At 45.3% G+C, this 23914-nt stretch overlaps 1 protein-coding gene across 1 annotated transcript in view; it reads left to right on the top strand.

Annotated features, from left to right (window-relative positions):
- LOC126088214 (uncharacterized) overlaps window positions 1–23914 on the top strand; it is a 110137-nt gene that overhangs the window by 46774 nt on the left and 39449 nt on the right. The window lies entirely within an intron of this gene.

Consider the following 23914-nt stretch of genomic DNA (forward strand, 5'->3'; position numbering starts at 1 on the left):
GCAGGAATCCTGCACGTGTGCGGTGCACTTGCACGTGTGCAGTTAACAGGTGTTCTGCGTGCACACAGGGGCAAGCTGGCCACCCGCTTCTCTCCCCTCCCCACCATACCGTCTCTCCGCTTCTTCCTCTGTAATGCGTTTTGTTTCCTGGCCTGCTTTATTGAATGAAGGAATAAGGTTAGTACGAGTGCTTGAAAGAAATCATGGTTTGAAAGAGTACCTATTACCTACGATACGTTGTATTTAATTATCACAGGTGGAGTTTACAATACGTTTAATGTCTGGAACAAAATTTCTACATACAGACAAACGCAAACAGTTACCGACATTTTCATTACTGATGTTTACTCTTAACCGAGACTTATTAATTTTCATAACAGAAAAAAATCTCTCGCAAACGTATGTCGAGCCAAACATATTATCTCCGCGGCTTCACGATGGAGACGAGGAAACTCTTGCTGTGGAAAGTTGTGATAAAAATCTATTACACGTCTTGCCAAAAGGAACTTGTCCCTCATACGAGAATTACGCTGTAGAATCTACAGTGTAGATGTGTTAATTCCATTTGCAAACTGGGATGAATATCATCTACAGAAACAGCAAATTGTCTCGAGAACTATTCAAAACCTTGGGATAAGTATGATATATCCCCAAATCGCTTGAGAATTTCCTTTTTTATTGCACCAAGTACGGGAACATATTGAAATTTATTATATAGGCGTTCAATATTAAACTTCCGCTGATCAGCGAGAATACTGTCATTTCGAATTTTCACGTTTTTGCACAAAGAAAAAAATGATTCTCCCATTCCTTGTTAAAAGATAGCAATTCCTTTTTAAAAGATTGCAAATCTCCACTTCTTCGTTTCCTTGATTCACTCTGCACTTTCCGGTTCTTGAAATACAACGTTCACTACGTAGTGGTCGCTTCGCTTCAACGTCCGCGGCTTAGCCTTGTACTACACTGCCGCAACCTGCCGGCTGTCGCCACTGCCCCATTCGACGATTGCACGCGAGCAGCACACGTGCAGCGCTGTGTGCACATGAGCCGCGTGCAACGTTTGCCCGCAACTGTTCTAGATAGATAATACATACGTCAGTATTATAACTCTCCTCCCCGAGCGAGAAGAAGAATAACAATGGCAAAAAAATTATTTATATTTTCAGAATATTAGTATGTAAACTAGTAGTACGTTGCCGGAATTAGAGGCTCGCAATTGCTAATTCGTGAACGCGTGAATATTAATTATTACAGGCGCGCCAACTTCATTCGCTCCACGACATCGGACTTCGTAACGAGATAATAACTGCATGCTCTTGAGAAGGTTTACTACGACTGACAGCGATCTGCATGAGGTGCTGCTAATCGTTCGTCGGCAAGCAGTTGTTCCAGAAAGCGTTACAAGTACTTACAGTAATCCAAACATCTGGTCTGTCAGCTGTGAGAAAGGTGGTGACTAGTCTTACAATAATACACATACGCCATTCTCAGTTAATTTAGTTATTACGAGGGTGAGTCAAATGAAAACCTTAAATTTGTAATAACAAATCGAAATTTCGCGCCGTTATCCTGTAAGTTGGTAAGCGTGCTACAAACAGCGTGCAGAATGGCCTGTAGGTGGCAGCATAGTGCAGATGCACACATACCATCGCAGTATCGGTATAAAGATTGCCGCTCCACATTCGACTTGCACCAGGAAAGAACAGCGTTCTGTTACTCGGCTTTTGCGTAGTGAAGGTCTGAAACCTATTGAAACTCATCGACGAATGAAGGTTCAGTACGGTGATGCATGTTTGTCCCAGCAGCAAGTCTATGAATGGAGAAGAAAGTTCGCAAATGGTGTGACTTCAGTGGAAGATGCTCCTCGTCCACGTCAGACACAACGAGTTGTGACTCCACAGAACATTGCAGGAGTTGAAGCCATAGTGAAGCAAAACCACCGAGTGACACTGAATGACATTACACCATGTTTACAGATTAGTCATGGGTCAGCACACCACATAGTGCATGATGTGCTCCAGTTCCACAAAGTGTCTGCAAGATGGGTGCCACGGCAGCTGACTCTTAAAATGAGAGAACGACGTGTTGATGCTTGTAAAGAACTTCTTCGGTGCTTTGAATGACAAGGTGATTGCTTCCTTGCAAGAATCGTTACTGGGGACGAAACCTGGGTTCACTTCCACCAACCACTTCCTCATCCACCACAGTCACCAGACCTTGCCTCAAGTGATTTCCATATGTTTGGACCACTCAAAGATGCAATGGGAGGAAAGAAGTTCCGTTCTGATGAAGAGGTACACCACGCGGTGCATGAATGTTTGCGCGGACTACCAAAAGAATTTTTTTCTGAAGGAATTTATGCACTTTGTAAGCGCTGGAGGACTTGCATTGAGCATGGGGGAGATTATACTGAAAAGTGATACAGCTTTGTGCCACTTCTGCACAATAAATATTTAAGGTTTTCATTTGATTCACCCTCGTATTATCTAATGATCATAAATGCTTGCACAAGCAATGGCCAAGGCAGTAGAGAGCAGGCTAGCTAAGAAGAAGACAAGAGAGAGTTTATTAAGTACAAGTGATGAACAACAACAAAATTCAGAAATAACATTTTGTTGATTTTTATCACAGTTCCTGATGCATACTTTAAGTTCGCCTTCTCTGGCCATCTACATAACACGCCATCCAATTACAGGAATTAAACAGCATTTATAAAACGAAATACTCGTTTATACAACTTTAAGAACCATTTCACTCACACACCGTACGAATATAAATCGATGTATTGCTACAGTATCCATACTTGCCACCACTTGGAAATTTTCTTAATTCAAAACAGTTGAGCGGTTTCATTTTGTGTGTTAAATATGTGTATTGGATTAGAGAGCAAACTATGCCACATCTATCTAACATAAATGTGTACTTCAATCAAATGAACAAACTGAAATACCTCAGCTTCGAGAAAGTCATTATCTTGGATGGTTTATCACTGGTGTCATCCAAGTTTTATAAGAAGTCTGCTGCTCCGTTGTCAGTAGTAGGGAAATGGCCTGCTAAATTACCCTATTACTTAGAATATTTTTCTAGACGATTATCTATGTGAAGTGAGTCCAAAAGCTGCAACGACTGCTAAGAACACAGAAAAAATGCACCACGTTCTATTGGAGGATTAATAATTAGCACTACATCAAAGATCTGACACCATAGGCATATCATAAGACAGAAGACACAGGAAGATACATTTTTCTTGGATAACTGTCAAAAAACTTTGTGCGAGTGCCAGACACATGAATGCTGACCAAAAACAAGTACAAAACCTAAGGCTTGGATCATATACAAAGAATCCAAATCACGATGTAGACCGATTTCATACAGTGCTTTAGACATATAGGACGATTTGGATCTTTTTCTTTTTTCTGGTCAGCAGGGTTCTGACTGCATCTTCATCTGTTTGTATCACTGACATCCACCGCCCTCAAGTATTTGTTGGATGCAGTCCAATCTCTGTCTTCCACAACAATTTCTACCCTCTACAGCACTCTATAGTTCTAGTATTCGAGAGATATTACCAGATGTCTTAACAAACGTCGTACCAACCAGTCCCTACTTCTTATCAATGTTTCCCTGCGTGTTACTCTCCTCGCTGATTCTGTGGAAGAACCTTCTCCTTCTTTATGAGTCCACGCATTTTCAACGTCCTTCTGCAGCAGCACATCTCAAAAGCGTCAATTCAGTGCTTTTCCAGTTTCTGCACAGACCATGATTCACTCCCCTACAATGGTGTACTCCATACATGCATTCCCAGAAAGTTTCTCCTCAAATTGAAGCGAATATTTCATATTAGCAGACTTCCTTCCGCCATCAATGCCCTCTTTTCCTGTGCTAGTGTGCTTTTTATGCCCCCCCTTGCTTCTTTCACTATGTCTTATTTTGCTCCGAAGGTAGCAGAATGCCTTCACTTCGTCTGCTTCGTGGTCTCCAGTTTTAATGTTAAGTTTATTGGTGATATCATTTATGCTACTCCTCATTACTTTCGTTTTTATTTGGTGTTCATGTTGTGGTACTTCACGCTGTGGACTACAGCCCCATAGTGTGTCGCTGCAGATGTTTACCTACATTCCTAAGTTTTCAAAAAAGCAACAAACCGAGAACAAACTCACTTATTATTAATGTGAATGACTGTGATTTTCCCAAGTGACCCCTCTTGCTGTCGATCAAACTTTAAATGGGGTATCACCTTCCGATCAAAGCAAACAATTCATTTAAACCACCCCTATTGGCTTTTGGAAATGCCTCGCATCTCAGTTGCAGCTTGAGTGTCCACTCTAGCATTAGGTAACTGCCGGTGAAGTATTGTTAATACTTTATATTACCCACCTTTCATAATAGCTTAAATCTTTTTTCCTGAGGATTTAGAACATCTTGTACAATTTTACAGTGTCAACGCTTTTCCTAAGATGCAGATCTTACGAAAGCGTCTTGATTTTCTTAGCATTCGGATCTATTATCAAACCCAACGTTAGGAGTGCGTCTCAGATGCCTTTAGTTTTCCTAAATCGAAACTGATCTCCTCAATTCTATCTTCCATTCTTCTATTTTTCCATTCTTGTCAGCATCTTGGACGCATGAGCTGGTAAGGTGATCGTGTGACAGTTCCTGTATTTATCTAACATTGATTTCTTTGGATTGTCAGGATAATATTTTTCTGAATTTCTGATGATACAGCTCCAGTCTCTTACGATCTACACACCAACTTGAATAGTTGCTTGGTTGGCAATTACCCTAATGATTTTCGAAATTGCTAGGAAATTCCATCTGCGCCTTCTTCATTATTTGAGCGCAAGATTTCAAAGTTCTACTGGAATCTGGCAGATATTGGTCGCCTATATCTTCCAAGTCGACTCACATTTTTTTGTCTGTCATGTCACTCAACAGTTACTTCCCTTGGTAAAGGCCTTCGGCATACCCTTTCCACCTATCTGATTTCTCTTCTGTGTTTAACAGTGAAATTCGTCTTTGCATTCTTCATGTTGATGCCCTTTACTATTTTTAATTCCACCACACAATGTTTTGATTTTTCTATATGCTAAATGTGTCCATCGGACGACCATTTCGTTTCCGATGTCTCCAGTCTTTTCCTGCAACAATTTTGCTTTAACTACTCTGTATTTATTAATTATTTCATTCCCAAGTGATTTATATAGCTTTATTCCTGTCTTTCCGTGAACATTATTGTACTCACTTCTTTCATCAATCAACTGAAGAATTTCGTTTGTTACCGGAGGTTTATTCGCTGTTGCCGTTCTTGTACCCATATTTGTCCGTCCAGTTCCTATAATTGCCCTCTTTAGAGATGTCTATTCATATTTCAGCTGAAATGGCGACTGTGGTATTCCTTATCGCAGTACCTACAACCTCTCAGAACGTCAAGGGCACTGTCATTCATCAATGTTTCTGCATATATCCAATAAATTATTGAGTACGTTGGTGGTAAGTGCTACTCGAGAGGAAGAGGTTGCCACCGGAGACGTAGCTGTGACGGATCTCGTCAAACGAGTGTGGTGACCACGCAAAAAAAAGAAATAAACATTAATGAATATTTCAGTCACATTTCACAGGTCACACAGATCAACAAGGTTGACGAAAGACTGCGACCGGACCCGCGAAGTACCGCAGAAGAGCATCTGCATTGCCATTATGGGGTACTTGTTGGACTTGCTGTGATGCATGATGCTTGTCAAAAAGGCAACATTCAGACAGCTAGAAGAAGTATTATTATTTGATGGATTTATGGATGAGATGAAATGAGGTCCCCGATACGCCCGGCTCCGTCTCTCGCCACCGGTAATTTTTTGCATCTGTTTGTTTGTGTACGGCACCCTGCTCGTGGCGTATACATTGAGAGAGGTAACGGATCATTCAGCCTCTCCTAAACTGTGAGAATGGTTTGAGGCCGACTCCACGGGATGAGGATGTGTGCTCCAAGGTCAGTTGACGATTCAGAACATCTCCGACGTCGTCGACTGGGGTGTGTGTGCTTTGGATGCAGCTCCAAACAGTATCGGAGAGTTTTGGATGGTGAATGAGCGGTCATGGATCATGATAACTATTCAATACTCCCAAAACCTCGTGGATCCATACCGCCATGTGTGACCGCCATCGTCATGGCAAAACGAGGCACTACACAGCTGCTAATGTTGTTACGTAGTTCACTTCCTCATCAGTGTTATGTCTTACACGTGAGCATCAAACACCGAAAAATTAACCTGGCAGTGGGCGAGCCAATACGAATCTCACAAAAAACCTTCTGGGTGTGCTGCCGCGTCATCTTATAATGTATTTGTAATATAGCCGTGGTCTCATGTTTGTATGTTTGTCGTCATATTATTTCATGTGACGAGATAAATATAATGAAGACATAAGGACCAGCAATGTGATTCCCCTCTCTCCCATAGTAGTGGACATCTTCATGTAAGTTTTTGAGTAAACTGAACTCAGCTTCGCTCCATTTTACCCACGCTGTTGACTGCAGTATGCTTATGGAGAAGGAGATCTGCACACGTTCCACCAGCATGTTAACTGCCTGCAAAAAAACATGTAGTTCACGCAAGAACAGGAAAGTAATGGTGCGATTACGTTTCTGGTAGTCGATGTCTACAGAACGCTCTTCGGAGAACTGGAACACAAGAGTACGGGAAAGCAAGCTACATCAGCGGGTACTGACCTGGCGAATCCTATCGTCATCCGGCTTAGGAGTGATCCATCCTACACATGCCGACCACCAGAGTCAACCATGTCAGCGATACAAACAATATGAGACAAGAACTGAAACAGTTACATAATATCTCCACAGACAACGGATTCGACAGTAAAACAATAAGTAGAGCTACAAAGTTAAACAAGAAGCTAAATACAAAAAATGAAATAAATAAATAAACCGTAGCGCTCGTAAACTTGCTTCATGTCAAGGCCGTCATTGATGAAGTAGATTTCAGTGTCAGGAAGTCTTTTCTGAAACTATTTGTATGGAGTGTAGCAATCTATGGAAGTGAAAAGTGGACGATAAATAGTTTAGAAAAAAAGAGAATAGAAGCTTTCGAAATGTGGTGCTACAGAAGAATGCTGAAGATTAGATGGGTATATCACATAGCTCATGAGGAGGTATTGACTAGAACTGGGGAGAAGAGAAATCTGTGACACAACTTGACTAGAAGAAGCGATCGGTTGGTAGGACATATTCTGAAGCATCAAGGGATCTTGGAGGGCTGCGCGGAGGGTAAACATCGTAGAAGGAGACCAAGAGATGAATACACTAAGCAGATTCAGAAGGATGTAGGTTGCAGTAGGTACTCGGAGATGAAGAAGATTGCACAGGATAGAGTAGCATGGAGAGCTGCATCAAACCAGTCTCTGGACTGAAGACCACAACAACAACATAATCACATCTTTGTGTTTTCGCCTTCCATATACTTTTCACCATGTTTCTTACTCTTTTTTGTGGTTGACTATTGTTCTTTTTTCAGAACGTAAATATTGCGACTCCATTACGTGTTTTCATCTTCTTTGGTACGTTTACTTACTTGTTGCCAGCCTAACGAAGTGTATGTTCGAGACTAACTTCTATTTATGATGTTTATACCGTGTTTGTGTGTATGAGTGAGAGAGAGAGGGAGGGGGATAGAGCCGACGAGTTCTTTTTTTGGTGGTGGGGAGGGGGGGCGGCGTGGGCGTCGTGTGTACTAGCTGTTAGCGAGTGGTTGAAAACTTTGGTGACAGCTGATTTGACTTTTCGTTTCAATATTCTGTGGAGGGGCTCATGGATGATGGAGTGTAAAGATGTTGGGTTCTATTATTATTATATTGGACAGTATTATTATATTAATAAATTTTACGAACGTTATTCTATTATTTTATCGATTAGTGTAAATAATGGATTGCTTGGCATGTGTACTTGGTCATTCAACAGGATTTTCCCCTCTGCTTTGGTTTGCTGTATGTGATAATTTTCTTGCATGGTTAGGAAGTGTTTTTTATTGTTGATTATAGTTAACTTCATGTCATCTTCTCTAGAGGTTGGTTTGTGGTCATTTTCTCTTAGGTGTTCTGCAAATGTGGAGTGGTTTGTCCCATATTTCCAAGTTCTCATGTGTTCTTTGTATCTGACATCAAATGATCTCCCAGTTTGCCCTATGTATGTGCCTTCACAATTGTTACACTGTAGCTGATATATACCTGCTGTCTCGTATATGTCTCTGTTTTTGTCAGTTTTGGGGTGTATTTTTGTATAAAATTGTCTGTTGTGTATGCTATGTTTATTCCCTGTCTTTTGAAAATGTTGGTGATTTTATGGGTGAGTTTGTGTTTGTATGTCATTGTGTACCATCGTGTGTTTTCTTTAATCTTTTTCTGATTATACTATGTAGTTGTTAAGGGACTGCATCTTGTTTTTGGTTCTGTTGTGTTGTTGTCTGTGGTTTGGATCTTTCTGCTTTTATTTTACTTTTAATTTTGTAATTTAGCTTTGTGACTGTGTTATTATTGTAACCATTATTTTGCGCTATCTGCATTATTATGTCCAGTTTTTTTGGTAGCTTTCTTTGGTGAGTGGTACTGTGTTGAGTCTATGGAGCATGTGTCGAAGTGCTGCTTGCTTTCGTGCTTGTGGGTGGTTCGAGAATTGGGGAATGATATTGTCTGTTGCTGTGGGTTTATGGTAAATTTCAAACATATGCTTATTGTTTGTTTTTTGATTGTTATATCCAGTAAGTTAATTTTGTTGTTCTGTTCTCTCTCAATTGTGAATTTTATATTTTTATGTATCTTGTTGATGTCAGTATGTAGTTTTTCAATTTTTGTTTGTGGTTCATCTAGTAGGCAAAGGATGTCATCCATATACCTGAACCAATATAATATGTTGTATTCCTTTGCTACTATTTTTGTGAAAATGATCTGTCCAATGTGGTTTAGAAAAATATTTGCTAAGGCTCCTGAAACTGGGGAACCCATTGGTAATCCATCTTCCTGTAAATAAAATTCATTATTGAATTGGAAGTATGGGATAAATAAACTAACTAGCAGCAGGAAAAGACAGTTTTATTTACAAAACAAGTATTTATATGAGATGTGGAATGTTGTTTGTGTCGCTCTGGCACAATATTTCAGCCACGTAACTCGTTGCCTTCTTCAGGTGCTACATGACACTGCCGTATTGGATTTTTTTTTTTTTTTTGCACTTTTCATTCCCTTCTCGGATGGAGAAGGGCGGGCTGTTTTAGAGCAAGCGTTGGGCTCTTTTCAGCCATGGGTTTTTGGTTATTCTGTTTTGTCACAGTTTATTATTTTTGTTGCTGGGGTGCGGGGAAAGGGGTGGATATCTCCCAATTGGGAATTTATTTGCAGGAGTTTGTAGGGGACAGTTCCGGTATTTACCTTAGCGGCCAAGGAAAACCTGCAAAACCCGGCCAGAACTGCTTGTCATGGTTCTTCTCTTTATTTACCGAGACGGAGTCGCCATTGTAGTTGGCGCTGTCGTTCCCGGTGGGCAAGGGCGGCTTCGTGTTCCGCCTCTCGCTCTCTTCTTTTTCTTTCTTCTCTTACTCCGAGGTCTTCTACCTCTGGGGAGGGAGAACTCGGAGTGAGAGGTTTGCTGCTCGTTGTCTCGATCTTGTGCAGCTTCCATGGAGACCTGGCGGGCTCCATGGCTGCCACTTCGGTCTGCGTGCCGATGGACTCCGCATCCGCCGTCTCGGTTTGGGCGCCTCGATGGCGCTTGTACCGTTTGGACGACGTCTGGGTGCCCTCATCGACACGCACGCTGGCTTCTGTTGGGATGGTTGAGGCGCCGTCGGCGGTCTGGCTGGCGCGGTTGATCACCATCCTCTTCTTCTTTGTGGTGGTGTCTTCAGTCTGCGTGGCCGCGGACGCGCTGGTGTGTGCCGTCGGCCCATCACGTTGAAGGCGGAGAGCCAATGCTTCCCTCAGCAGGTGGCAGGCAGCCTCCATCTCCGCGTGGAGGGCCATCCGGAAGCGTGACTCCACTTCCTCCATCAGCCCACACCGCTGCTGCTTGCTGAGTGGCGTCCCTCCTGCTCGCGCGAGGGGCCCCCCCACCACCTCTGCCACTGGCGGGTGGAGGGGCCGGCCGCGCGTTGTGGCGAGGCGCTGCTGCTTTGTTTGCCTGCTCTGAGGCTTCAGCGCTGGCGCGCTTGCGCCTCCTTCTCCTCCTCTTCTTCGATGTCGTCGGCTTCTCGCGGCGGCCGTCTTCTGTGTGGGCAGAAAATGCCCGGCAGCCTCGCCAGCTGGCAACATGGTCGCCGCCACAGCGAACACATGTTGGCTTGTCGTCTCGGAGCAAAGTGCACTCGCGGGTGTCGTGACCATCACCGCATTTGGCGCACTTTGCTTCAAAGCGGCTTTTATATTTTTTTTTATAAAGGATGGGGCCCCTCCACGCCCACACCAACGTGGTGACCAAACCAAAAGTTCTACTGTCACCTCCGTAAACATGTTAGTTTTTGAATCAGGCGTCACAGGATGCGGGCTGTGATGTTATCCATGCATCTGGGTAAGACTACTCATTAACATGGTCCATCAGGAGATAGAAGTGGTCGAAAACGATTGAAGGGTAGCGGTTGTAAGGGCAGAGGAAAAAAAGTGCCAAGGCCAGCGCCAAGGGAAAAAAGCTTTGAGGGCTGCTGTGGCCTCCTTCACGGCGGCGTCGAGTTCGACGTCACACTTCTTCACGGGAGGGCGAGCTGCGTCCTGGCTGCCCGTTTCCGAGCGGTCGTCCCTGCCCCTGGCAGGTGGATCTGCTACTGCGCCGTCCCTCAGCTGCGCCGGGCTGCTCTGCACCCTACGCCGTTTCCGACGTCGTCTTCTCTTCTGCTGCTGCGTCGGTGCGGCCGCGGGCGCTTCGCCGCCCCCGGTTTGGGTGCGGCTTGAGAAAGCCGCACAACCGCGCCAGCTGGCGACGTGCGGGCCGCCACATCGGACACAAGTCGGCAAAGCGTTGCTGCCGCGGTCGCAGGCGCGGCTGTCGTGCCCGCCAGAGCACTTGACGCACCGCGCCGCGTTGCGGCAATACTTCGCAACATGGCCCTCGCCCTGGCACCTGAAGCACTGGGGCAGAGGGTCCATGGCGGTCGGGAGAGCCTCTGTCGTCACCGGGAAGCCCAGCAACTTCCGCAAGTCGAAGATGTCGCTCCCGCCGTCGACCGTTTGCACGGTCACGGCATAGAGCGGCGCCCTCTTCCTGTTGGTCCGATTGTGCAGCCTTGCGGTTGCACAACCAAACCCGGCTCGCAACAGCCCTTCCCGGACCGCTGCCTCGTCACAGCACCAAGGTAACCCCCTGAGGAGTGCCTTGGTCGTCTTCATCCTTCCAACGGAAGGTGCCTTATCACGCGCCGGCGGTGCGTCGACGACGTGGTCGGCCACTGCGACCTTGATCGCCCTGTGGTCGGCCACGTTTGCAGCTCGAACGCAGATCAGCGAGTCTGTATCGACAGACTCGTAGACCACCTCGTTCCGAGCGCAATTCGTGATGGTGTCGAACAGCGCTGTCCACGCGCCTTTGCACTCGACGTACAAAGGGGGAGCAGACCGCGACTCGTCTTCACGGGAGTTCCTCGCATGGTCGGCAGACTCGGTGAGTTGCACAACCGAAGGACCCTTCGTAGCGGCAGGTTTCCTCTGCGCACCCTTCTTTCCCATGCTGCGAGGCGCGGAACACGACAATTTGCACGCGTTGTAAGAACAACGCACGACAATCTGCTCTCAGCGGCGCCCACAGCACAGAAAACCTCTTCACGAGCTCTCAACGGCCGAGTAAGCGAAGCGCGCAACGACAGCGATGCGCTCGCCTCGCCAGCTCAGGCCTGCCTGCGGGGCGCCTGCTGCCGCTTCAAAGCGGCGGATCTTGTCCAGTATTTATGCCCAGATGGCGCTGGGTGCTCTCTTTGCCGTCCGCACCCCCTGGCGCTGCTTGTAATGTGTTGTCTCTTCCCCGGTGCTCCCACTGACGTCCGCGCCCAACTCGTCCACCATCTGCAGTTGTGGCAGGTGTCTGAGGCCCGTCTCGCGTCGGGCGATCTGTTCGCGGACCGCGCCCGCCTGGCGCTGCCTGTAAGGTGTTGTCTCTTCCCTGGTGTTCCCTCGGACGTCCGCGCCCGGCTTGGTCTCCATCTGTGGCAGCTATCTGGGGCTCGTCCTTTGTGGGCGCTCCATTCGTGGTCCGCACCCGCTTGGCGCTGCTCCTGAGATGTTGGCACTTGCCTGGTGCTCCGACGGACGTCCGCGCCCGCCTCGTCCACCATCTGCAGTTGTGGGCAGGTGTCTGAGGCCCGTCTCGCGTCAGGCGATCTGTTCGCGGTCCGCGCCCGCCTGGCTCCATCCGCTTACTTAAGGCTAACTTAAATTAGCTGCTTGGTGCAGAGTTTACCTTGCGGCATTTTCTGCGTCTGCTGAGGTGTCATGTGGGTATGGTGTCATCTTTATTTAGTGTGTAACATCAGTGGGTGCGGGACGTCATGTGGTCATCAGGTGTTGGGCTTCCTTTGGGCGTCAGGTTATGAAGGGGGATGGCAGTGCTTTTCTGCTTCGAGTCTTCATCTGTCGAGCATGGCCACAGGTCGTCGATAGCGGTCTCTGGGATTAGCGGGAGCTCCCAGCGCTCTGATGAGGGGGTTCGTAGAAACCCTCGTCCGGGTATAGAACCGTCTGGCACACTTCTTGTGCCTTTCCAGCACGGCGTCCTCGTCGGCTGCCTCGTGGAGGTATTCATGGGGGAACTGTGAGTGCACATGGAAGACCCGCCGCAAGATCTTATTTTGCAGACACTGGAGGCGTTGAAGATGTGTCCTCGCTGCGCAGCCCCAGACCTCGCACGCATAATCAAACAGCGGGCGGAGGTAGAGGCGAAAGACGAGAAGGCCATTCGCCGGCGACAGCTCAGAGTGTTCATTGAGGAATGGGTAGAGAGCGCCCATCCGTTGAATAACCTTGAGCCTCACGTCGTCAATGTGAGGCTTCCAGGTCAACCTCTTGTCCAGGAGGACCCCCAGGTAGCGGACGGTATCACTCCACGGAATTTCGACGTCGTAGAGGCGGAGTCGTCGTTCCGGTGCAGTCCTCTTCCTCGTGAAGACAATGGCCTGCGTCTTCGCCGGGTTAAATGCAATGCGCCATTTCGCAGCCCAATCTTGCAAGGCGTGACAAGCTGCCTGAAGGCGAGGGATCAGCACCTCGCGCCACCGACTTCTAGAGAACAACATCGTATCGTCCGCGTACACAGCTTTTTCGACCCGTGGAGGTGTTGGCAGGTCCGACGTAAACAAGCAGTAGAGGACCGGTCCGAGTACGGAGCCTTGAGGGACGCCAGCTCGGATAGGGCGGGCGTCGGAGAGGCGATCGTCTACTCGTACAGCGAAGGTGCGGTGTTCCAAGTAGGACGCAATCAGACGGACGTAGGCCTTCGGGAAGTGCAGTCGGTGTAGTTTCCATAAGAGTCCCTGGTGCCACACGCTATCGAACGCCTTCTTGACATTGAAGAGGACTGCCCCACAATAGTCGCGCTGGTTGAACGTCTGGGCGATATATTCAACAGCCCGAAGGATCTGCATCGTGGTGGCCACTGCGAAAGCCGAACTGTTCCGGCGGCATGAGTTCCTCAGCATCGATGTGGACTTGTAACCAGCGAAGCAAGAGCCTCTCGAACAGTTTGCTGAGATGGGGTAGCAAGCTGATCGGCCTATAGCTGGATGGGTGGCGGCGGTCCTTCCCAGGCTTAGGTACTGCCACCACGATGGAATGCTTCCAGGCGCGTGGATAATTCGCAGTTCGCAGGATCCACGAGAAGATGGCTGCTAGATACACAATCGCCGTCCAGGGCAGCTGCTTCAGGACCAAGCCTGGGATGGCATCGACACCAGGGGCTTTGTTGGCAGGCAGCGTCCGCAAGCCCTCGTGAACTTCCTGAGGCGTGACGGGCGGAATAGGGTCGGCTCCCTCCTCCACATCTTGAAGCAGCGCCTCCACGTCGCGTTCAATGTGTGCAACCCGTTGGGGGTCGACTCCCTCGTCGAGCGGGCGAAAGTTGGCTTCGAATGCATCAGCCAATGCATTCGCCTTATCGTCGGGCCGGAAGAGATCACCAGCAGCCGTTTCAAGTGGCGGAATCCGGGTGTGACGTTGCGTGAAGAAGCGGATTGACTGAAAATTCATCGGGTCAGGCGTGAATGATCGAAGTTTCTCAGCCCATCGCTGATTCCTATGTGCCATGAGCCTGGCCTTGATGTCCCGCCGGAGGAGGTTGATGTGCCGCTTGAGGTCGCGATTCCTGGTAATCCTCCACTCACGACACAGCCGACTGCGCAGCCGGATCGAGTCCAATATGTCTGGAGGCAGTCCTGGAGCGGGGACGGTAGTAGGTTTCGGCGGAGGCGTAGCATGGACGAGCGCATCCGTGACGTCAGCAACGAAGTGGTCGATGGAATCACCGTTGATATCTTCTGCAGCACGCACGGTGTCAATGGAGTGGGTAAGCCGATCCTTGAAGCTGGTCCAGTTCGTTCTTCGGTAGTTGAGGCAGCCGGAGGAATGGTCCGGGGCAACTTGGAGGGTGAAGAGCACCGGGAGGTGGTTCGAATTCAGTGCATGGACCACCTCAGCTGTCAGATGCTGCGGAAGACCCTTGGTGATGGCCACATCAAGCACGTCCGGGCGGCCGTTGGACGGGTAACAAGTGGGCTCTTCTGGGCCACAAACATAGGATTGTGCTTCCTCGGTTGCACGGAGAAGAAGGCGTCCACTCCAGTTGGTGGCCTGAGAATTCCAAGCAGCATGCTTGGAATTCAGGTCCCCAGCGATGAAAAGGCGTCCAGGCATGCGGAGCAGCGCTCGAGCATCTTCGAGGTCCAGCACTCTTCTCGGGCTGCGATAGACCGCAACAAAGGTGACGGGTCCCGTGTTCGTTTCCACAACGACTGCTGTAGCCTCGATGAGTCCCGTTGCCGGCGGTTGGATCTCATGATGCCGGATAGATCTGCGTATGAAGATGGCCGTCCCTCCTCCTCTCGTCAGCCGGTCCGTCCGGTAGCAACAGTAGTTAGGGATGTTGCTACGAATCCCAGGCTTCAAGAATGTTTCACAGACCATACATATATCAACGTTGTAGTCCGTCAAGAATTGTTGCAATTCAGGCACATCATGGGTGAGACCATCGGCATTATATGCCACAATCCTCAAGTCGTCAAGCCGTCTAATCCTAGCCATGACTGACGGCGGGAGGTGCTGCTGTTGCTGCCGGGAAGGCCCTGGTGAGTGTCGCCTCAACTGTGGCGGCAATGGTAGCTGGCAGTTGAGCCAGCGTGGAGGTGATGCTGGCGAGCGAGGTGGCAATCTGAGTCAGCAAGGCCAGGAGATCGTCTGTACCTGGCTGGTGCTGAGGGCGGATTGCCGGAGGCGGCTGTTGGCGTTGTCCTGGTGGTGCCACAGGCGGTGCCTGAGCAGCTGTTGATCCTGGTGGCTGCATCGAGCGCCGAAGGGCGTCCGCCACAGTGAGGTCATCGCGGATCTTCGCAGCACGGCGGTCCATCAATGTGGGCCAGGCGCGGGCGTCAGAAGTCTGCGGCGGAGGCAGCTGCCTGGGTCGGCGGCGACCGGCGGCGCCCGCCTGGCGCTGCCTGTAAGGTGTTGTCTCTTCCCTGGTGCTCCCTCGGACGTCCGCGCCCGACTTGGTCTCCATCTGTGGCAGCTATCCGAGGCTCGCCCTTTGTGGGCGCTCCATTCGTGGTCCGCACCCGCTTGGCGCTGCTCCTGAGGTGTTGGCACTTGCCTGGTGCTCCGACGGACGTCCGCACCCGCCTCGTCAACTATCTGCAGTTGTGGCAGCTGTCTGAGGCCCGTCTCGCGTCGGGCGCTCTGTTCGCGGTCCGCGCCCGCCTGGCGCTGCCTGTAGGGTGTTGTCTCTTCCCTGGTGCTCCCTCGGACGTCCGCGCCCGACTTGGTCTCCATCTGTGGCAGCTCTCTGAGGCTCGTCCTTTGTGGGCGCTCCATTTGCGGCCCGTGCCCGCCTGGCACTCCTCCTGAGGTGTTGGCAGTTCCCTGGTGCTCCGACGGACGTCCGTTTTCGAAATATTGAACCAGAGCGACACAAACATCCGGCAGTAGACCCGATTATTCCACATGTCAAGATCTCGCCGGGAAAGCCTGAAGAGTACAAGTATTTGTATGCTTGCAGCAGAGGATGGCCACAAACAAACTCGTTTCATCACCCTATAATTCTGAGACTGACACGTGTAATTTACCTCGCAGAAGCACACGCTTATAGAATAGAGCTGATTGCTTAAAGCCTTGGTGATCAGCCCACTGAGCACCCATAAACGTCTTTCATAGCGGACGGACGTGCAATTTAACGATCCATAAAAATGTTAGCCTCGTTGCTAGGAAAGCACTTTTAGAAATGCTAACGCTGTTCGAACGCTACGCCTAATGTTCGAAACAATTTCCGAGTAGTAGGAGTAATAACAGGTTTTAGTTCCACGCAGATACACGTTAAGTCAAGTGTCGATCGGGATGTCTAGAATGATGGGTGTGCCGCATTCTGTAGATAGATGCTGCTATAACAAGATGAAGTCCATGTGAGCAAGTCGTTCATTCTGAAGCTTAATTTCAAGTTCTGTTTTAGAAGGGCGACCTAAAGACCCATTTGATAGTGCACTTTCAGATCCTGTTGTTTGTAAGTTTTACACTTAAAAATTCAGAATTCTGTTAGACGTTACTTTCGTTCACATACCGGCTAACGTGTTAGTATTTATTACTTTGTGAGAATTTCGCTCAGTATCTTTAAATGATGGACGGATGTCTTGTAAAGGTGTGCACGGGGAGGTGGGCGCCTGAGGTCAACGTCCCTCGTGTGTATTTGCGAATTTGCAGGTGCCAAACGTGACTGCGGTTACGAAACCCATGTATTCATCTATTGCCGATCAGGAGAAGACTATAGTCCTTAAGCGTAAATATTATGTTCATTATAGTCCCGACTGCATTATTTTAGTGACTAACCATCTCCTTCCCTGTCCACCTATTCATAAAATTGCAGACTGGGTAATTATGTAATGCAACAGTAGAGAAGCACAACGGAGCTACCATTGAGTGCAATGGTAACTTAAATGGTCCAAGGTCAATGTAGAGGCTACAGTCTGCAGTAATTGTGTTGGCACCATGCCTACACCGGCAAATGAGTGGCAAGGCGCCAAACACTGAACTTAATGGATACTAACGCCGATCAGATACTAAATCTGATCCCATCAGGTTTGGTGTTCAATCTTGTTTATCACGAACATTCACCTAGCAGTAGTGGTAATTAGGTGTAATCCGTATTACTAAACGGCTAAGAGGTTGTATTGTCCCAGTTGCAGGCAGCTATCTAACAGCTTTCTGGAGCAAGAAAAATTTGATTTTTAGTATGTCGTATGATTACTGACCGAATTTAAAAATAATTTATATGCGGTCATAATCTTCTTATTAAGAGACATAATTTTGCGTTCAAGGCTTAACACAATAAGTCAAGTATTCAAGTTAGAAACTGTGTGTATGTGTCAAAATAGAGGAACTCCTGGCAAGGAAATTACTCAGTATACATTCATCCAGTATTTGAGAGAAAAAGAATTTACATACTTCTGAAAAATTTGACACATATTTCTAAAACTCTTGAAACTTTTTCTAGCTGACTCCCTCCCACAAACTAATGAAAGCGAGAAAGTTTATTGCTAGCTATGTTTCCATTGTTTATGTAGTAAAACTTTAGCATCAGGTATGGCGTTGTAATTTGTAACTTCTTTACTGCTAACTCTATTCACGACACATTTTGCAGATACTATCCATATATACCACTGAAAGTACATGCAGAATTATATCACTGTACGAGTGATAGTTTAGGAGAAATGAAGTTTGCACATATGAGTTCGAGTGTTGAAGGAACCGAATGCGGGCTGTTACTGGTTTGTTTAGAAACCACGAAACCTGCTAAGTTCCAGCCACTTTCCTTTGAAAATACTAGAGTGCTATCAGTTCTTTTTGAAGGGTCCTCGGGCTTAGTTTTTCAGAGATAGAACAATCTCTGTCACTGGTACATGAGTAAGACAATTTCTGTAATCTAGTGGTATTTTTCAAATTCTGAAGTTTTACGTTAAAACCAATCTGTAGAAAGTCGTGGTTTGCATACACCTGTAATATTACTTTATTAAACAAGCAATTTCGATCAGAAATTGACCATCCTCTTACTACACAAAAGACGAAAATTAGGCACAGTAATTAGAAAAAGCTATAATTCACTGATCACTATTTGTAGCGCATTTTATGCTTAGAATGTAGCACCATAATCAGATGCATGGAAAATCGTAGCTATTACGAAGCATCATCGAACATGTTAATTCAGCTATTACACTGGAGCACATATAGCACACAGAAGATCCTGCGACGAAGCATATGACAAGATTGAAGTGCCTCATTACTCTTCTATCTTTCCTAAGTTTTTATGACTGAAGTTCAAATGCCACTTCAGTATTGCCACGGGCTTCACCATAGTTGATGCTGTGTGTTGTATGTGCTCCAGTTTTGTAGCGGCATTCACATGTCGGTTAAAGGCATGATGCTTGGTGACAGTTATTTATCATGCATCTGATAACGATGTCGCATTGCAAGTATACAATACGTTTTGAATGGTGATTAGTAGGCCTATATTACGACTGTTTTCCTTAACGCTCAGGCAGAGGCAGGGCGCGCTCGTTGAGCACGTGACTTGATCGATGCGTCATGTATCAAGGCTTAAGGGCAGATGTAGGGCAAAACAGGGAAAAATTAGAATTTTTTTAGTGATTAATTTATTTATTGATGTTTTAAGAACGACATCTCACAGTTTCGTAGTCTAAATCATCCTAGAAATATGTTTAAAAAAATTTTCTTTGGCCATCTGCGCCAGATATGTTCCCTTTTTCCATGCTGTGATCCACTCCATCTCTACGCTTGACTTCTTTTTTAATTTTTCGGTCACGCAATCCTAAGGAATTGCAGAGGTACATAGAACATTGTGACAATGATTACACCTGCCCGTGTAGTGGCAGAAATTAGAAGTCGGATAACAACTGGGAGGTGCTAACGGACTAACAAGAAATTCACACATTACAAATATATTGTTGAAAAGCCATCAGGGCCAATGTACATAGTGTACACACATTGCATTAAGTGTGGGAAATATTCTTACAGAAACTTTCCACAGATGAGAATCCTCAGCACTTTATGTGTGACATATAGTGCTGAAAATATCTGCAGCAGAAGCTAGTGGAAATAGATATACCCATATGGTTTGTCACTTGTTGTTTTAAATGCTATAAAGCCAATTCTCAGATACCTAGCCAACCATGAACTGCTTAAAAAATGAGACAGCGGAAAACACAAAATACGAATGAGAGCTATAATCACCTTACATGGATGCGTTTCCCGAAAACAGAATTTGTGTCCTCAAGTATTCTGTATACAGCTGCATGTGATGCCTTGTCCAGTGTTTAATAGTGGAAATGTAAGCAGGATTCCATCCAGGTGCATTCACACTGAAGATAGAGGCATTGATGAAGCAGACTTGACAAAGCCCAAGCAGCAGAACAAAATAAAAAAAGGGGATGGGAGGGAGGGAACCAGAGGAAGAGAACACTCCAGTAAGACAAAGAAGAGAATTATCATTATGGATATGGACATATTCAATGACTAGATAAATGGCAGTGTTGTTAGGAAATGTAATAAAAACCTTAAGTGACATCTGCCTTATTTTTTAGATATAACGTACGTTTTCTCATGGAAGATAGAAGCTAAAATCCTGAAACTTCTGACAATTCTTAAAAATGACTTACTAAATAATCCTGTGCAGTACGTTTTCTTTATCTTGTGTCTGATAAAAGTTCTGCTTTACTGTATGTGGAATGTAGAGCAGTCTCAGTTAATGCAAAACAGAAAAACTGATTTGAAAGTAACTAAGAGCTTTAATAAAAATCTGTTGCACCTATTTTAGCAGCGTTTGATGCATATGTACACTGTGAAGTTTAAAGTTTAATACTTGATTCATTTATGAGAAAAGGTACTGAAGTCCCTGGACTAGCAGGACAGAGCAGGTGAGGTTACATTTGTGGAAAGGGGCCAAAATAAGTTTCTGTCAGTTACATTCAAAATATAACTTTTATTACTTAAAACATACAGTAACATAAGCAAGAATTAAAAACTCTCAAGGTTTCAACGAAAGAGCACCTCTGATTGATTTAAATCGGCTGAAAGCCACATACGAAAATCCAGGGCCCAAGGCCTAAGCAAGGTATTGAGGTCCAGGAGTTCATCTGGAAGTTTCACTTCTTTCAAAAAAATTTTTTTCCATTAAAATAGTCTGAAGGCAACACATAAGCAAGAACAGTGTTACAGCTTAAGGCCAAAACAAAGATTTTCAATACTAATTCTAAATAGGCTGAAACCTGGCTGAAGGCTGCATATCAACCAAACAATTTAACGGCTTAAAGCCTAGGAAGAAGGGCTTTCAATTTAACAGGTTGAGGGCCTTAGCTTAAAACATTTCATGCAAACACGGCTGAAGGCCTCATACTAAATAATAACAATTCTATGACTAAAGGGAAGACCAAGATTTTAAAATTTTAGTTTAAGAGAGATTAAAACTCGGATGAAGGCCACATACTAAAGAATAACAATCTTATGACTTAAGGGCAAGACAAAAATTTTGATATTTGAAGGGTATACGGAACGCCCTATGCTTACAATGTTAAATTGAGCTAAAAGTTAGGAACATTTTCTCATTTGTTATTTGGACGATACTCTTGATTTTTTCACAGAACGCAGAGATATGTTCTGCCTTTATGCTGAATTATTAATTTTGAAAAAATAGTGTATAGTTTTCAGATATTTTATTTTTTGTAAATGTTAAAAAAAGTTATACATATTAACAAGTATTTTAAAATTTACATCCATTAATACAAAATAATTCCACATATCTTTTAATTCAGATATATTAGAAGGTCTTAAGGAACAACTACAGAAAATTTCATCTTTCTACTATAAATAGGCCCTGAGAAAATGTACCTTATACACAAAAAAACTAAAGTTATGGGAAATCAGCTTCAAAGTTTTTACTTCAGTACAAGCCTGCTCCATAGCTTGTATCATCAGAATCGTCCAACAGCTTCCTCTTGATGGCTCTGCTATGCTGTCTAGCCATCTTTGAATATACATTTATGGCATTATCTGAAGACCTGAGCCGTTCCTTGTCCAAACAAAGCATAGCTGCGGCAGTTCGTAGTCCTACACAGAGCCCCAACTTCTGCAGAATTTTGCACTTTGTTATATTGCCCTGACTAAATGATGAAACAGCATCATAAACGCTAAAGTGAAGTGTGTTTACACCCACAAACACAGTTTTAGGTAGTCTATTCTATATCACATGGTTCACACACTCATTTGGATTCTGAGTCCGGCCATGAAGACATTTCTTTAGTAGACTAATATCTGCGAGGTCTCGGAATATTGGTTTTATTTCATCCATTATGGCAGGTGGCAGGTGATGAGGGTGATTGTATTGTTTCTTAGTTACCTTGCCTCTGTTGTACTTGCACCAACTATCGTCTCCTTTTGGACATAGCCCATGTTGGGGATTCTCATTGTTTGAAGCTGTATGAAAAAACAGAGCCCAGACTGCTCTTCTCATTAATTCTGCATCTGCTGTATTCTGTCTTATTGCCAGACCATAGCACTTCTGAATATGATCTATTGTAGCATCTGTCAGTCTATTTTTCCCATCTAAAATTTTTCCATCGCTCAATTTCTTGCCTTCATGCTAGCCTTGAGCCGTCGAAGTCTTGATCCCATCCTTTTCTGAACATGGCCAACACACTCCAGTATGGAAATTTTCACATCGTCACCATAGGGTCTCAGTTCCTTAATTTCTTTGAAAGCCTTTGTCATCAAGATAATGTATGTATCTAACGTTGTACCATTTTACTGAGCATTGATAAATACTTCTTACACCAGCAACTTCCATACCACGACTTGACCCATCGCAATTTGCCATGCACTCCTCTTCATGTTTATTTTTCATTTTCTCCTTGCATCTGCAATGCTTGGAAAGTATTGCCACATCAACTACCTTACCAGTGTCCACACTTGTAGCTGTTACTACCCCATTCAGAGATGTGTGGCCTCTCTTCTGCCAGCTTCCATCAAAAGCTATGGACAAGTCTCTGCTATTATTATTTTCAACAACTGCTTCCTCAACAGCATCTTTCATGTTTTCCTGTGCCACATCTTCTACAGCAGAGCCTATTGCAATTATGTGTTTGTTAAATTTTGAAGGTGGAGGAGGGAGGTTCATCACACCACACAACATGGCACCTGCAGCCCTGCCCTTTCCTATACAACGTAATCCATAAACCAGTCTAATGTTTATATCGTATAGTTTACCTGTATCTGCAGTAACATGTGAGGAATTGAAGAAAGTAACACTGTGTTTGCAATAACTGCACATCAACTGTAATTCACAAGCAAGTCCTACATGTAAGTTTGTTTTCAATGAAACACCACATTTTCCACATTGTTTGCAGCACACATTGTTCTCCAAAAAGTCTGATAATAAAGAGACGTTAATTACCTCATATTTTGTAGTCCCAGCATTTAGTTTCTTGTATTCTTCTTCAATTCCAGCTAATTTTCTTCTTGAAGCACTTTCTTGTGTAGTGGCAGCAGCATCACTCAATGTATCACTACCAGTGTTGAGGTTAGTCGCTACTGGGACATCAGATAATGATGAAGATGAATCAGACGAATTTTAAGTACACTTTACTTTCTTGTGCCAATGTACACGCTTTCTAAATACCTTAAGACTAGGTCTTGGTATGTTGAAGGAAAGAAAACTCAGTGACTTCTCCACATACGACTTTCACAACAATGACATGGATGTACTCACAAAGGAAACAATACATATGGTGCAGAATCTATTGTCAGCTGTCTAGCAGTGTAGCCAACAGAAAAGCTAACTCTCTTGTGCTCAATTATATCTCTGGTAAGGCTGTCTATATCAGGTATATTTCGCGTCTCATATTCAAGTTGCGGAAAATCGTGTGTCGAAATTATTTTAAAAAATTATTTAAAATAGTTCTATTCACGTCATCCAAATATTTCATGTTGTTGTTGTGGTCTTCAGTCCTGAGACTGGTTTGATGCAGCTCTCCATGCTACTCTATCCTGTGCAAGCTCCTTCATCTCCCAGTACCTACTGCAACCTACATCCTTCTGAATCTGCTTATTCATCTCTTGGTCTCCCTCCTCGATTTTTACCCTCCACGCTGCCCTCCAATACTAAATTTGTGATCCCTTGATGCCTCAAAACATGTCCTTCCAACCGATCCCTTCTTCTACTCATGTTGTGACACAAACTTCTCTTCTCCCCAATCCTATTCAATACCTCCTCATTAGTTACGTGATCTACCCACCTTATCTTCAGCATTCTCCTGTAGCACCACATTTCGAAAGCTTCTATTCTCTTCTTGTCCATACTAGTTATCGTCCATGTTTCACTTCCATACATGGCTGCACTCCATACAAATACTTTCAGAAACGACTTCCTGACACTTAAATCTATACTCGATGTTAACAAATTTCTCTTCTTCAGAAACGATTTCCTTGCCATTGCCAGTCTACATTTTATATCCTCTCTACTTCGTCCATCATCAGTTATTTTACTCCCTAAATAGCAAAACTCCTTTACTACTTTAAGTGTCTCATTTCCTAATCTAATTCCCTCAGCATCACCCGACTTAATTCGACTACATTCCATTATCCTTGTTTTACTTTTGTTGATGTTCATCTTATATCC

The sequence above is a fragment of the Schistocerca cancellata genome, chromosome 6, assembly GCF_023864275.1.
Source record: "Schistocerca cancellata isolate TAMUIC-IGC-003103 chromosome 6, iqSchCanc2.1, whole genome shotgun sequence".
Taxonomy (NCBI): Eukaryota; Metazoa; Arthropoda; class Insecta; order Orthoptera; family Acrididae; genus Schistocerca; species Schistocerca cancellata.